Below are 17,476 nucleotides of genomic sequence, written 5' to 3' on the forward strand. Positions count from 1 at the left end.
GCTAAGAATAGCACCTTAACCTTTCTCCTGGAGTCCCTCTAAGTCTCCCAAATGCCTACAAAATGAAAGCAAAATTTTGGTCCTTCAATCTGAAAGTTTAGATTAAAAAATGTGAATAATTAGGCTGATATTTGAATAGCTGGATCAACTATTCATATTTCTGGTTATAAACTTTGATTATTTCCCCTTGAATTTGAACTGGTTTATTTTTCTGGAATAATAGAGTTAATAGAAAAGTCAGTTGCAGGCCGGGCACAGTGGCTCGTGCCTGTAATCCCAGCACTTTGGGAGGCCGAAGCGGGCGGATCATGAGGTCAGGAGATCCAGACCATCCTGGCTAACACGGTGAAACCCCGTCTCTACTAAAAATGCAAAAAAATAAGCCGGGTGTGGTGGCGGGCACCTGTAGTCCCAGCTACTCAGGAGGCTGAGGCAGGAGAATGGCGTGAACCCTGGAGGCGGAGCTTGCAGTAAGCCGAAATGGCGCCACTGCACTCCAGCCTGGGCGACAGAGCGAGACTCTGTCCCAAAAAAAGGAAAAAAAAAAAAAAGAAAAGAAAAGTCAGTTTCAAATTAAAAGCTTACATTTGCCTTTAGTATATCTATTTTAAACTTTGTATATTTCTTTTTCTAAATCACAATTTTATAATTAAAGATAAATAATGAGCTTTCCAACCATATTTATCTAAATCAACTCTTCCTATACCCCCGAGTTATGAATATCAGACCCTAAGCTCATTGATACACATCCAATCTGATGGTAAGCCCCATTTGAAATACTACTTTTGTTGCATGTTTGACCAGGGACATGCAAGTTACTACATCCCCATGAAACACGCTCCTTTTCTGGACAGTTCTGCCTTATGGCTTCCTTCCTTCCTTCCTTCCTTCCTTCCTTCCTTCCTTCCTCCCTCCCTCCCTCCTCCCTCCCTCCCTCCCTCCCTCCCTCCCTCCCTTCCTTTCTTCTTTTTTTTTTTTTGTCGACCAGGCTGGAGTGCAGTGGTGCAATCTCGGCTCACTGCAACCTCCGCCTCCAGGGTTTGAGTGATTCTCCTGCCTCAGCCTACCGAGTAGCTGGAATTGCATGTGCCCGCCACCAGGTCCGGCTAATTTTTTGTATTTTTGGTAGAGACAGGATTTCACCATGTTGACTAGGCTGTTCTTGAACTTCTGATCTCAGGTGATCCACCCTCATTGGCCTCCCAAAGTGCTGGGATTACAGGTGTGAGCCAACGTGCCCAGCTGTCATTCTTCTTTCTATTGAATCAAAGTCAGTATTCCTATAAAATATTGAAAAAAGATCCTGAATAATATATAAATATTGATATATAAATTATAATATATTGTTATATATCTATCTCCAATAACAATAATGGTAGTTTTTTTTTTTTTAACGATAAGAGCTGAGTCTACTTACCATGTAGTCTGTACTCTCAGATTTCCACTTCTCTTCTGCTCATTGACTTTGACTGTTCCATTGTAGTTTTTTTCCCCAAAATTTCATCCCATGATGCAAATATTCCTGGTAAGGACATCACTGTGATGTTTTAGTTTACCCCTTAAAGTGAGATGCCCTGAAACCAATAAAATTGCAACTGCACATTTAAGTTTTATTCCAGGATCTGATGAATTCTTTTGCTTAACAGCCCAATAACCTTTCCAATTCCAAGATTCTGTGATTCCATAAGACCAGTAGTGTCACTTTAGTGTCCCCTTGACATGGCTTCATTCTCAACATGGAACACTCATTACTCCATGTTATGTAAACATAACAACAGGTCAGAAAACATCAGTTGTTGCCTTTCCACAGATATGGATAACAGCTGTTTGACAACGTACATGAGTTAGTGCCCTGTGTGACTTCAGAGCCCTAAAACAGCTTTTTGTCTTCAGCATAAAGATGACCCTTCATTTTTGAAGACTCAGATTATGAAATTTCATAAGGTGAACACAGTCAGACTTTAAAATGATGATAATTTTGAAACATTGCATTTTCCTTTCCTGGCCTGTTGGGTCAAAACCATCTGGTAATTTTCTTCTCTATGCTGTTGTTAAAGGTTATTTCTTGAGTTAGCTTCAGAGAGTTTCTATGTGGTCAATTATTTTTATTTTCTATTTAACTCTCAGACTACAGATGTTTTTTTATCTTTTTATGGCTGTATAATGCTACTGATTCATCTACCAAAACTTTAGCATATGATATAAACATGTTGTCTCATAACATGTTAATAGGGTCAGGTAAATTTTGGCTGAATAATTTTCTTTCGTATGATGATTACAGAAAAAATCCTGGCTCATCAGTCTTTATCCATTTTCAGGGAGATTGTTCCACAGAGTTCTGTGCTTAAAGATTAAAATCAAGACCTACTGTTTTTATGTGCAGAGAAAATAAAGCTTGGAGAATTTGTTTAACTAACACACTAGAGAGAGAGACATCAACATCAATAACAACAAAAGAAAATCTAGACATCAACACCAATTAAAATCAATTTTAATAAAAAAACTATCTTTACAAGAGTTTTTCTTTTACTTCCCTTATTTTATTTTCCACTCTTACTTCATACAGGATCATTTTCATCAGCAGCCAATTATACTATGCATGCAATTATTTCATGCTTCTATATTTTTGCCTCACTCATTCCCATTGCCTAGAATGTCCTGCTCATCTTGCCAACCAAATGGAGTCTATCTGCCTTTTAGAACTTTCTCTGATATCCCCCTTTTTTCGCTGAACCTCAAAACATATGAATACATTTATAAATATATGTAATATCTATAAACAAGTATATATGTCTTCTATGTTCCCCTGAGCAACACAGGTGAGCAACCTCTGTTGCTCAGGGGTCAAATGTGTTATGCTGACCAAGGATACAGTACTGATTAGAAGACATTAAGGCTTTGCTCTTAAGACCTTATGCTATGATGAAGGAGACAGATCAAGAAGCAAGCACAGAAAAATGAATCAAACAATTGCAAATTGTGTTATTAAAAAAATTTTTAAAGATTAATATCGATCACAAAAAAGATAATGAATTTTTGGAAGCACAGTGATAAACATTAACACTGAGACACAAGTAGCCAGATGAAGGCGGGCATGGTTGATGGCAGTGATGGAGTTCATTCATTCAGGTGGAGAAAAGAGCTTCACATATTAAAGAAACTGGAACAAGATGGGTATGGTGTGAGCAGTATGAACAAAGAATAGTGAGGCAGGATGAGTTTAGAGGCCTAGGCAGGCTCATTCAGAGCCTTTTGATGGGCAAAGGTTTTGTTTCGCTATTTCATGGGAAGTTACTAAAACCTTTAATGTATGCCTTACCTTGTGTTGATATAAAATTAATATAAAGTGGTTAGATCTTCTGCATCCAGCTAGATGAGTTTTGGAGGTTGTAAACTCTTGGTACCACTATCCAAAACAAAATATAGATTACACTCATATTGTATGATTAGAAAGTTACACTTCCGGAACATTCCCTTGGACATTTTTCCAGTCAATTTCCCCCTTCTGCACTAACTTCCATCTCCCTCATAGCAACCACAATTCTGATTTTTCTTATCACTAGTTTTGTTTGCATTTGGATTTCAATCAAATAGAATCATACAATATGAATGTAATCTAACTTTTACAAGTTAAAAATATCACACTTGTGTATAGAAAGGTGCAACTTTACTAAATAAAATTTAAGGTATACCATTCAGAATACAACTTCAATTTTGCAGATGTATAATTGTGTACACACATCGACACACATGGCACACTAAATTAACATGGTGGTCAACAGAGAACTCTACAGATTTGAGATCACTTGTATGAAAGTTTCCGAAACTTTCTCATGTATCATATGGAGTGTTTGAAAGAAAGGGAGGAACTTTAATGTCTCCATTGATATTCTGCATGAAAAACTGAGTAGATGATAGAAGACAGGTCATGGTGGTGCAAATCAAAAGACAAATTCTGGAAAGTTGTGTTTGAGATACGTATGGGGTTATTCCAGGGTGATAGAAAGTTTAGATATAAAAATATTACAATCACTGAGAATTCTTGCCAAAATGTATAAGTCTAGAGTGATTAGTATAAGAATAGTGATTAATTCCTTGGGAACTATTAGGTTGGTGTAAAAGTAATTGCTGTTTTTGCCATTACTTTCAATTGTCAAGAACCGCAATTACTTTTGCACCAACCTAATAATAACTTTATTGGGAATGGGTGGTGACGGGAGTATAGTAAAGTGACTATGACCAAACCCTAAGGAAACCCAATCTGCAGCAACCACAATTTACAGATTTGAGATTGAGGGGGAGACATCACAGGAAAATAATGGGAGAAAAACCATGGAATTAAAAAAAAAAAAAAACATCAGCAGAGTGGTAAGTTTCACTCCCAAATAGAATATTTCAAACTGAAATGAGTACCTTATTTTTTTGAGAGCCAATGAAAAGTCCATTATGACAAGAACAGAGAAAGCCATTCTTTTGCCAGTATGGAAGGTATGAATGACTTTGATGAGTACAGCTTCAGTGGAATAGCATAACCAAAACTGAATCAGTACGGGCTGAAGAGTGAGAGGGATGTACGCAGATGAAGATAGCTTGTGTAGACAATACTTTGAGAAAATGGGCTATGACAGAGAGCAGAGAAGATTCATGACTGAAATGATGTCACAGATTTAACTTCTGGATTGTACTTAACCAGTGAGCAGATGATTGGTGGTCTGAACATATAAAACAGAATGGATAAGAAACCAGAGGGGTAAAAGTGTGTTTTTTTGGAAAATATTTGCCATCTATTTTGATCACAGAATAGACATGTGGTTGGTAGTGAATGAAAATAAGGCAGAAAAGACTGTAGGTTCATACTTGGCAACACTATAGAAAGCAATATATATATATGTGTGTGTGTGTGTTTGTGTGTATGTATACATAAATATCTGTTATGCTAATTGCTGATATATATCATATATACTAATATATACTAATTGTTGATATATATATGTCACACATAAGTATCTGTTACACTAATTGCTGATATTTACATATATATATGAGCAATTAGTATAACAGATTAGATGGGCCTGTGGCCCTCTCCCTTGAAAAGCACATCTCTCCTTTAAAATGTTCATGTTTGGTTCTTTGTGACTTTCTATTCCAGGGAATCTGTTCTTCTCTATCCTTTTTCTTATTATATACTCTAGGTTTCCTGTATAACTGATCTGAATAAAATCCTGCTGAAAGAACAGATTGCAAATGCCACCTTTAGCAGCACCAAACTCTCTAAGATTTGCAAAATTTCTGTTTTCTGGTGACCAGCCAGAATGTATTTTATAAGTCTCCATCTTGATGAACAGCAACTAATTTCTACTTCCCTTAGAAGAACAGTTTTGTTCCTGAGGGCAGATATTAGCGCCAACACTGAGGGGAGCCCGGTATCTCAGAAGAAAAGAATTCCTTGCTAATCGTGGATGTCTTTGGCAGAATAGCACTGTGCAATTGTGATAGGGACCACAGAAATAAGAAAGCAAAGTTTTGTAATTCCCTAAACTTCAGAATTGAGCTACATCAGAGATTAAGGAAATTGCAGTAAACTTTATCAAAGTTTCTAAGCAGTGATGCAGTCAAGAGTTAATAAATTCATAGACTTGAGTTTTTGGTATGGCTAAATTTAATTATTTGGTACATACAAGCATTCAGTTTTATGAAGGTGAAAATAGGATACCTTGCAATAAAATGAACATTGGCATCAAAGTGTTCAAATTTGCAGATTTAATGTGCTTCAAAATAGCTTCATTTTATCATCATTCAACTGCAAAAAAAAAATCAAACTCATCTAGGAATTAATATCTAGTATAGAGAATGACAACGTGAAGCTTTCTTTTCTATTTCAGAAGGCATGGGAAATAAATGGGTGTAAGAATGATCGTGTAAAATTTATTTGGTGACAGTTAACAGCCTCTCCCCAGGTGGTCTTTAAAATAAACAGACACACATCATTTAAGGTCTCTCTGGATTGAGAAGAGAGGTACTAACTTACAAGAGAAACAACTCACTTTCCAAGCCTCTGACCTTCCTCCTTCTTCCTCCCTCACCTTCTAACCTGTTTCTCAAATACCGGAAGCTCTAATTTTACCATATGCTCAAATAAACACCACACAATCTTTGAAAATTGTTCAGTAGCAATCTATGTATGATCCAAAATAACATATAACAAGCATATACAATATTTAAGACAAAATGTTCAAATTTTACACCAGATTGAGAGGAAATTTACAGATACATAGTTGGATGTGGCTAAGCAGAGCTCGTGAAGATTTCTTGATTATCCAGTTTTTTTCAATCGATGCAGACAGCCAAATCAAAGTTTCAGGCCAAATAAAATTTATCTTGTAGCCTCATTGCTTCACTGAAATTAACAGAATTAACCAGCTAATTGGCAAAACTTTGTTTCCATTTGTGGGATGTGAAATGGATTCCGGTGACACTGCTCTCCCAGGTGTATATTAGACACAGCTGGGATGCCATCTGTGGTCCTCATTACCTTGTTATGTGGGTTACGGAAGCAGAATCTGTCTTTTCTGAGGAAGCATGGCATCGTTTTAAAGACATATTCGTATCAGACTGTTTTGGTTTCCATCACTTATTGTAAGTCCTTGCACAAGATTCATAAGCCCTTTGGTCTTAGTTTCCTCATCTCAAAAACAGGAGGAAATAATTGTGCAAACCTAATAGGGCTGCTGTGACAATAAAAGGTATCATCATTTGTAAACCATGTGGTATAATGTTTTAGATGCAGTCAACACTCAGTACATGTTGTTGTTGTTGATATATACTCCTTGTTACTATTGCATTATTATTAATACACCTGTGAATTCTAAGCTTTGTCACCGGTTCCCAAGTTCTCCACTAATGATGGATGGATGATTTGGGGGCACCCAAAGCATAAACCAGTGGACTATTTTGTTGAATGACCTTTGGCTAATGCAAAAGAGTAAGTTAATAATTTAAAAATGAAATTAAGTATTTATTAACATTATGTAACGGGCTATTCATGAAGTATTTTCTTTTTTCTTATTAAAAAAGATGTACGGCCGGGCGCTGTGGCTCACGCCTGTCATCCCAGCACTTTCCGGGGCCGAGACGGGCGAATCCCGAGGTCAGGAGATCCTGGCTAACACGGTGAAACCCCGTCTCTGTTAAAATACAAAAAAATTAGCCGGACGTGTTGGCGGGAGCTGTAGTCCCAGCTACTCGGGAGGCTGAGGCAGGAGAATGGCGTGAACCCGGGAGGCGGAGCTTGAGGTGAGCCAAGATCCCGCCACTGCACTCCAGCCTGGGCGACAGAGCGAGACTCCGTCTCGGGTTTAAAAAAAAAAAAAAAAAAAAAAAAAAGATGTACCTGTCCAGTTAGCACTTTAGAAAAGATAGATAAAACCTATTCCATTTTTACCAGTTTGGGTTGGGATAGATCCTATTCTCTCTCTCTCTGTCTCTCTCTCTCCACACACACACACACACACACACTTAAGCTTAACAATATATTATGGACATCTTCCCCATCATTATACATTTGACTCTTGAACAACACAGAAGTTAGGGGCACCAATTCCCCACGCAGCTGAAAATCTATGTATAATTTTTGACTCCACCAAAACTTAACTACTAATAGCCTACCATTGACCAGGACCCTTTCCAGTAACAGTCAATTAACACATATTTTGTTTTTGTATTATATACTGTATTTTTATAATAAAATAAACTGGAGTATAAATATTAAGGAAATCAAAAGTAAGAGAAAATATATTTACTATTCCTTTAGTAGAAATGGATAATCATAAGTCTTCATCCTCACTGTCTTCACACTGAGTAAGCCAAGGAGGAGAAAGAAGGGATAGGTTTTTCTTTTGCTGTCTCAGGGGTGGCAGAGGGAGGAGAAAGTCTGCAGGTAAGTGGACCCACACCGTTCAAACCTGTGTTGCCCAGGGATCAACTGTAAACATACACACACACAAACATACACAAAAACACATACACACACATAAACTTATCAATATATTATGGACATCTTTCTGATCATTATATATTCTTCTATAATAGATGCTTAATTTTTAATAGATAACATAAATAAATATAGCAATTTTGATAGGAAACAATGTGGAGCACTATGTTGAAAAAAATCGTTGTCAGCTTTCTACCGTTTTATTTTCAGCCTAGAGAGATCGAAGAATAACTCATAATATGCCTTGGCCAGGACCACTCCATGAGCATCTTCTATCCCTTTGTATTTATTCCTGCTTTTAAGTGTTTGACAGAGAGGCATAAGTCTCTCTGATGCTGACTCTCTCAAGAATCACACTCATTCCTTTAATTAATTTATGAGTTATTCAGGACCTTGTAACAGAATTATTAATTCTGTTAATGCTAGATGTTGATTTTTACTTATATGTTTATCACCTTCCCATTCAAATTAATGTTCAATTTCAAGCCATAAAGATAAAACATCTCATGGCTTTCTGATTTATTGAAGATGAAAGGCCACATATGTGAACTATCTATGGAGATGTTGTTTTCTTGCTAGCAGCACTTACTATCTCTGCCTTATCTATCCCTTCTCTGACTTTGGCTTAAGGATAATGCTTTTTCCTCCTCTTGGAGATTCTACTTTGTTCCTCTGCTTTTTCTGGTGCATCCAGTAAGACCCATAGATTAGAAACCAAACTGTGTGTTTTTTTTTTTTTTGAGCACAAATCTATTCGTTTTTCACAATTGAGGAAATATGAATATCCAATATCCACACTACATAAGCAAGTTTCAAATATACCTACATGTGTATCTGAAATGGATCAGCGAAGAAAACAGATGAATGCAATGCTGAAAGAGAATCTTAATCAGATTTTTCTGTTTATACTGAGGATTAATGAACACATATTTGATGAATATTTGACCACAATTGCTATGTCATATCGAGATTTTGCAGGATACTTTGGTAATCATCAAGAAGTGTTACAGGGTTTTTTCTCTTTAGAATCATTCCCTTTATATTTTGAATATAAGGCTTGACATTTTCTTTGTAGTAATGCAAAACATTTAGACTTTTAAAAATTTGCCTTTAATTTGAGAAATGTAAATCTGAAATTCTAGCTCTTCCTGAATTGTGATGTTATTGACAATATAGTTACTCTAATTCCAATGGTCAATTGAAGTTAAAATCTAGGTAATAAAAAATGAGCTGAGGCCGGGCGCGGTGGCTCAAGCCTGTAATCCCAGCACTTTGGGAGGCCGAGACGGGCGGATCACGAGGTCAGGAGATCGAGACCATCCTGGCTAACACGGTGAAACCCCGTCTCTACTAAAAAATACAAAAAAAATTAGCCGGCGAGATGGCGGGCGCCTGTAGTCCCAGCTACTCGGGAGGCTGAGGCGAGAGAATGGCGTAAACCCGGGAGGCGGAGCTTGCAGTGAGCTGAGATCCGGCCACTGCACTCCAGCCTGGGCGACAGAGCGAGACTCCGTCTCAAAAAAAAAAAAAAAAAAAAAAAGCTGAATTTATGTCCTCTAGATGGTAAATACTCTTTGATGTATTTCATAAAGGAAAGAATTTACAGTACTGAAGAACATACTGCACATAATATAGAACCATCTGTTACTTTCATAGTTTAGAAATTTGAGGCTCAGGGAAGTCCAGTGATTTGTCAAATATTACTCTACCTTTTAAACCACAGCTGAGTTTCAGTTCTGTTTTCTACTATGTGTCAATGGGATTTTTATTTGTCTCCATCCTATGATTGAAGTAATATTTGTTAATAGTTAATATTTATGTAAAAACTCAGCATCTACATGGATCTAGAGGGGAATTAAGGAGTTGTTATCATTGGTGTCAACATTTTAGTGTAGCAGGACATTCTTGGCATTGTCCCAGATCAGTTCAAGAGCTCCCGCTTGTTTCATGTGGTCCTTCTTTGGACAGGTAAACCTCTCTGTTCTACCCCGCCTCCATCATTTTATCTTATCAGATTGTCATGAGGATGTCATGAGATGGCTTAATAGCTCAGTAGAGATATGAGGCTGGGGGTTCAAGAAGCAGGAGAATAAAAAACACACAGCTGTTAATACAGTAGTATCCCTGCATGCCTACTATAATATAATAGCTATCATGCTAAAGACAAAACATACCACATGCTGGAAAGTATATGGAGCAAAAGAAACTCTTATGCACTGCTTTCAGGAGGCGGAGTGGGTAGCTGTATATAACTACTTTAGAAAGGCATTTGGCAATATCTACCAAAGCTAAACATTTGCATCCTATGGGACTTTCAAATGCAGCCATAAAATTAAATCCAAAATAAATGGCAGGAAAAAAAAGTACTAACACATTCACAACAGAAATATCAATAACAGGCCTAACCTAAATACTAAACACATACCTTCAAAAATGAAATGTATCATTAGTCTGTAATACATTCACACACTGAATTCCTATACAGCAATGGTAATCAAAAATCTATGACACACAATATGTACCAATTTTGAGACAATGTTGAGCAAAATAGACCAGACAAAAGAGCATACCGTAGGTTTCACTCATGTAAAGTTCAAACATACACATTTATCTACGATGTTAGAAATCAGTATGGTGATTATTGTTGGTGACAGTAGAATGGATAATAAATGGAGGAGACATGGGGAACCCTCTGAAGGCAGGTAATTGTCTTTTTATTTAAATTGGAGTGCTGATTAAAAGGTGCATTTCCTTTGAAAATTCATTGCGTGATTACATTATGACTTCTGCACCATTTTATTTTATTTTTATGGTTAAATATTTTTTAAATGTCTTCACACTTTATCTTATTTAGTTAAAAGCTAAGTGACTGTTTAAAGCAACAATAATAACTATGGATTGTGTGGTTAATAAAATTTCTAACAAAAACATAACAATGCAGCTATGCTTATTCTCTATGCTTATTTGGACAACATTAAATCTATTTGTACTACATGAAGAAATATTCGTTAATCTATTTATTTTCCTTTTCTATATTTCATGCCCTGGATTTAAAGTTACAATTCACTCTTTTAACTGATTTCTGATTATATATATTTTCCTCTGGCATTCAGGTTTTTTGTTCTTTTTTCCTTTTTTTTTTTTTTTTGCAACTCTGTTGGCTGTTCAGACCTCTCTCCTACCAGGTCTCTGGCCTTCCAGGCAGGCAGCCTATTTCTCCATTTTCCCACCCACTGCCAATCAGTTCACCGTCAATTCTCCTGCTTTCCATTGTCATCACAGAGTGCAGCTTTCAGAGCCCGCCATGTTGGCAGCCTTCAATGCTTCTCCCTGGGGTTTGCAATCTCATTCCTGTGATGGCCTCAGGGCCTGCCAGGCCTGGGTCATTTCCAGCACCTCTCCTGTGAGAGGTTCCCTCCCCCAGCATTATCCAGAGGGTTTGTATTGTTACGATTATGGGTAATGGGCTTTCCATCCTTCAGCTGTCAAAAGCTCTCTCTGCACTTTATCCCCACTGTCTTTTAATTTTCCCTTTTTAACTGAAAGCAAAACAAAACAAACAAGAGGTTTATAATCACCTCAATTTAACATTTGGAATGACAAAAAAAAAGAAAAAGAAAAGAAAAGAAAAATAAATTGGCAATATCTGAGTGTTTTTGAAAGCCTCAGCTGCCTGTCGGGTTTTCCTGTTTTGTTCTATTTTCCTCTTTACCCCCTTCCTCATACCACCCTCCTCTTTCCCCCTTCCTGGAGTCTGAGAACTGTCCACGTGATGACAGCTTTCAATACCACTCACCAGAGTCATTGAACCACGGGTTTTAACCTCTGGTTTGTAGCAGCTTGGTGCACCATTAAATCAGTAGTCTTGTTGCAGCACCAGAAAGAGTTGAAGAGCTATTAAATTCAAAATAATTGTTTTGGAAATGGTGATTGCATGCTGTACCCACTGGTTTAGTCATAGGTAAGAGAGCACTAATCTGTTTTTCCCCTGCAACCAAGTGTTTTGCAAAACTTCATAGCTTGGCATATTCCATTACCCAGACCCCTAGATAAGAGTTTCCTGTAAGAAAATTCATAATGTGTTCCTTGTACTTTAATCATGAAATATAAATTCAAATGTACATGGAAATGGACCCTTAAAACTGGACCTGAGTGTCTATTTCGCCTTCAGCTAACTATCCAAGACTCTTTTTAAAGGAAAATGCCTTGACCCCGTGGCTAGAATTTTGGTGAGGGACAATTTTAAGAACTAGATAACAATGATTATGACAGGCAGCTTCTAATACGGCACCAGTGACTTCCAGTTCTCAGATTTCACAACCTGGTGCACGCTGTTCACTTGAATATGGATTGGACCTAATGAATTGCTTCCAATAAATAGAATAACAACAACAACAACAAAATGATGGAATGTCACTTCTGAAATTAAGTTACCAAGAGACTGTTGCTTTTTTTTCCTGGGCATCCACTCTTGCTTGCTTTCTCCGAGGGAAGCCAGCTGCCGTATCATAAGCTTCCATATGGAGAGCTCCACATGACGAGGAACTGAGGGCATCCCCGGGGTTTACAGCTAACCAGGAACCGAGGCCTCACTGTAGTTGCCCTTGAGGAACTGAATCCTGTCAACAATAATATACACAAGCTTGGAAGTGTATGTGCCCCAATAAAACCCTGAGATAACTGTAGCCCAGCCAGACATTCTGACTGTAGCCCATCTAACACATCTCCAGTGGAGGACTCAGCTAATAAACCACACCCAGATTCCTAATCCACAGAAGCCACGAGATTGTATGTTCATTGTGATAAACCACTAAGTTCCAAGATATTTGTTATCCATTAATAGATAACCATTACGATGATAGTAATAACAAAAATTATTACCATCGTTTACATTGTTTCTTATGGTTTAACATTCCTTTAAAAATATATTACTACATCTTCAAAACAAAGATATACAATAGGTATTATCGTTTCCACTTATTTCTTTTTTTTTAGATAAGAAAACTGAGGCTTGGAAATATTAAGCAGGTTACCAGTGTTCACTTAGCTTGTGAAGTGGCGGAGTTTGTGTCAGAACCCTAAATGATAACCCTAAACCTTGTGTTCTTCCAAAAGAAAAGTGCTTTGTAAACTGTATAATTTATTATAAATGGGAATTTAAAATGCCAAAGATTATAGACATTAAAACTTCTACCAACAGGGCTTCATGTTTAGAATGTAATAATCTGAAACCTTTGATAATGCAGATTTCTTAGAGAAAGTGCTACCATTTTAATTCCATGAATTCCTGGCATCTCAACATTAAGGCAAGAGTTCATATGAAGGGAAAAGGGAGAGAAAGAATTTGAAGTCTTAGCTTACCAAATAAGGATGAAGAGCAAATAAAGATTCAAAAAGTTTGTGAAAACCATGACATGTCTCACAAATTAAAGATGGGTAACATTTCCAAACATGTCCTAATAATGAATCCATTTAAATTATGCCATAAGTATTTTAAAATAATAATATGAATTAATAAATGACTAGAGTGTACTGCTAAAAGAAAGACATGTGGTGATAAGGTTCATGAAGTACTAGAAATTCTCTCTCTCTTTCTCTCTGTCACACACTCACTTACTCATAAGATACCCAAGACATAGTAGATATTAAAAAAAATTATTTAAGCTGAACCTGAAATGCTTATTTCAGAAGGTTATGTATTTGTATTGAACCATAGGAATGTGTTGCATTACTTTGCTTTGTTCAAAATGGCTTGTGTTGCTCAAAATAATGCATTACATAGATGTGGGTTTAATAATCACCATAGCAACCAAAATGTAAATCTTCCTTTGTATAGCCTCGCCATGTATTATTTTAAATACATTTAATCTTTAGAACTCATAGAGAGTTGATAGCTTGAGTCTTTGTCTTTTATTCACTCTAAGACTAATTTAAGAAGAGATATTATTTCTTTAGAGATGGAGATTGGGACTTAGATCAGTTTTCTATTGCTGCTGTAACAAATTACCACAAACTTAGTGGTTTTAAAAAACGAAAATGTATTATCTTGCTGTTGAGAAGGTCAGAATTCTAAAAAGAGTCAACAGGGTTACCTTCCTTCTAGAGGCTTCCCTGAGGAATTGTTTTCCTTGACTTTTTCAGCTTCTAGAGACCACCTGCTTTCCCTGGCCCTTCATCCCTTTCTAAATCTTCAAAGCCAGCCCAATAGCATGTTACAATTGCTACCTCTCTGGTTTCTGTTTCTATTATCACATTGCCTACTCTGAGCCTCCCGCTTATAAGGACTCTGATATGGTTGGCTCTGTGTCCCCACCCAAATCTCATCTCAAATTATAATCCCCATGTGTGGAGGGAGAGAGGTGATTGGATCCCCATTCTGTTCTCATGAAAGTGAGTGAATTTTCATGAGATCTGATGGTTTTAAAAGCAGCAGTTTTTTTTTTTCCTGCGCTCTCACTTCTCTTTTTTTGCTGCTTTGTGAAGAAACTGCCTGCTTCCCCTTCCACCATGATGCTAAGTTTCCTGAGGTTTCCCCAGCCACATGGAACTGTGACTCAATTAAACCTCTTTTCTTTATGAATTGCCCAGTCTCCAGTAGTATCTTTATCAGTGTGAGCACGGACTAATCCAGACTCCTTTGATCACATTAGGCCCACATGAATAATCTAAAATAGTCTTCCTATCTCAAAATCTCTAACTTAATCATATCTGTAAAGTCCCTTTTGCAATGTCAGGTACCATACATACAGGTTCCAGGAATTAGGATGCGGATGTCTTTGGGGGCCATTGTTCTCTCTCCATGGAAACTACTTTGGTTTGGAGAGAGAACTAAGAAAAAGAATTCTCTTGAGAAATGTCTGTTCATATTCTTTGCCCACTTTTTGATGGGGTTGTTTGATTTTTTTCTTGTAAATTTGTTTAAGTTCTTTGTAGATTCTGGATATTAGCCCTTTGTCAAAATCCAAATGTGAGAACCCACGAGGAAAGAAAAGGCTAATGTTTTTGTCTGACTCCTTGTTTGCCAGAATGGCAGGGGGCTTACTGATGCTCTGGTCCAAACATGACTGATTGGCTCATTCATAAATTCACATTCTCACATACTCAGTGTTACACACTGTCATCTTCTGTTCAAAGAAAATAACAAAATGAGAATGAAATTATTATTTCTGTCATCTACAATTCCTCCAGCACTATTCTGTACTCAGTAAAGAGTGGTATTCAGTACTCAGCATCTGATGTTGGGAATATTTTCTGACAGAGTCGTTTGAGTGCTCTAATAGTCCTCAAAAAGCTTGGCCACCTTTGTCTTGAACTGACATTGTATGGCCTATTTGACTTTAAACAATAGCTTGAGAGAGATAGGAGACTGAAAAAGATGCAACTGATTTATGTTACATACAGAAAGACAAAGAAGGAGAGGACCCACCGATTATATATTTACTTCTCCTAAGGTTGGGAAATCTGGTTTCCTGATGGGGAAAAAATTAAGCACAATTAGAAGAATCAAACTTAAAACTTCATGTTTCGGACTCTGATTTGTTTCTACCTTATAGCTTTGGGTAAAAATAACTTATGGTAAATAACAAAAAAGGTCTACTTGTAAGTTTCATTTTTATCCCTCACAAAAATAATGATCTAATGAGTTAAGAGATTACCTGGAGAATTCAGAATTTATTGACAGCCTGTTCTAATAAAGGTAATAGTAAACTCTTTTAAAAAGAGACCACAAATAAAAAAGTTTTAAAAAGAAACTTAAAAATAATAGCCAATGCTTTCCCTGAATGACCTTATTTTTATCAATAAAAACTTAACATCTGCTAACAATAACATAATATTCAAGATACAAAAAAAAGACCCAGAAAATTATTATTACTCTCATTTTGATGCTTTACAACTAAGTAGGGAAAGTCAGAAAATGTAAGGGAATTCCAAGTTCTGCCATTTATCTACCTATATCTCTAAGTAGGTTAATTAATATCTTGAAGTGTTGAGGTTTTATGTTTTTTTAATCCATGCTGAAATTTACAGTTTCACTAGGAAATGCAGTGATTCACTCAGATTAGTTCCTTGGAGTGCTTTTGGCCAGGATTCATGCTGTTTAAAAACAACAACATAAAAAGTACCCATTCTGCTTTATTTTAAATTTAAATCAGAGAATAATACTAGTTTGATTATAGAATAGTCTCCAAGTCCCAAAAAAGAACTGCTTTCTTGTATTTGAAATTAATAACTTTTATAGTTATTTAATCAAAGGCCTATTGAATTCCAATGATGTGACTAACCCCCTGTGAAGTACCACAGGGGGCTATCAAGAGTGGTATGTGGGCCTGATTTCAGAGAACAGCAACAGGGAAAATACACCAGATATTCTCCAGAAATATACCACGTGCATAAGAGAAAACTGTGGATTTCTGATCTGGTCACTTCTTAAACGCAGTAAAGTCAGTAGCGTTCTCATTGTTTCTCCAACATGCTAAGCACTTTCTACCCAAATCATTTCTTCCACCAACTACTAGTGAACAGAAGCTGCTTTCAACTCAGTGTAAGTATCACTTTTCTAGTTAATTCCTTCTTACTATTTATCATAACTTACATGTTTTATTTGTAGCTCTTACTTTGTGCTGGACATTTTTGTAATTACAAATGTTAGCTCATTTAATTTTTTTATTATTCCTTTATGCATAATTTTAATTTGTGTTTATTTGCCGTGTTCCCACCACAACCACTAATATAAGTCCTAAAAACATAGAGAAATCATGTCTACATTGAATGTTTTGAGTGAGACCTAAGGGAGATTTTGGAGAAAAGTGAAACTATTACATGTCTAATTGTCTAATCTTTCTAAATCAATTCAGTGAGGATAGTGTCCATAAATTCTGTGCATTACTTTTCCAGCATCTAATGTGGTACCTGGCACAGCATCTAGCAGTTAAATATGTTTCTTAAATAAGTGATAAAGCAATGGATTTTTAATATACTTAACATCATGTATTGCAGAGATACAGGATTATGTTTAAAAATAATAAATCACAAACTACACAATGATATATTGGTTATCCTTTCAAACTGTTTTACATTAATATTCATATAACAAGTGCTCACTAAATATATTGTTGAAGTGGGTGAACATCAGAAACATGATCTTTAGGCATGAGGTACTTGCAATCTGGTTGAAATATAGATCCTATTCTACCCCACTGCAGTGGATACCATGATATACTGCCTACCTACCTCTTCAAAAATTAAGGATTTATTCACCCAGTTGAAGTGTGTGTTGCTGCCAACAGACAGCCTTCAGCTTTCCACCATCATTAAGGATTGCCTCAGGTAAGCCTCATCTCTACAAAGGTTCCAGTTCTTCCCAGGTCAGTTCTCCTACACTGATTGGCCCATATGGCCACAAGAAACTGGTCTTTTTGTCCGTTCTTGGGCAACACTGAAGTGTTATTCTGGTGTCAGACCTTCTCCTGGAGACAGTGACTTCTG

The sequence above is a fragment of the Trachypithecus francoisi genome, unplaced genomic scaffold (genome assembly GCF_009764315.1).
Source record: "Trachypithecus francoisi isolate TF-2019V2 unplaced genomic scaffold, Tfra_2.0 Lachesis_group10, whole genome shotgun sequence".
NCBI classification, from domain to species: domain Eukaryota; kingdom Metazoa; phylum Chordata; class Mammalia; order Primates; family Cercopithecidae; genus Trachypithecus; species Trachypithecus francoisi.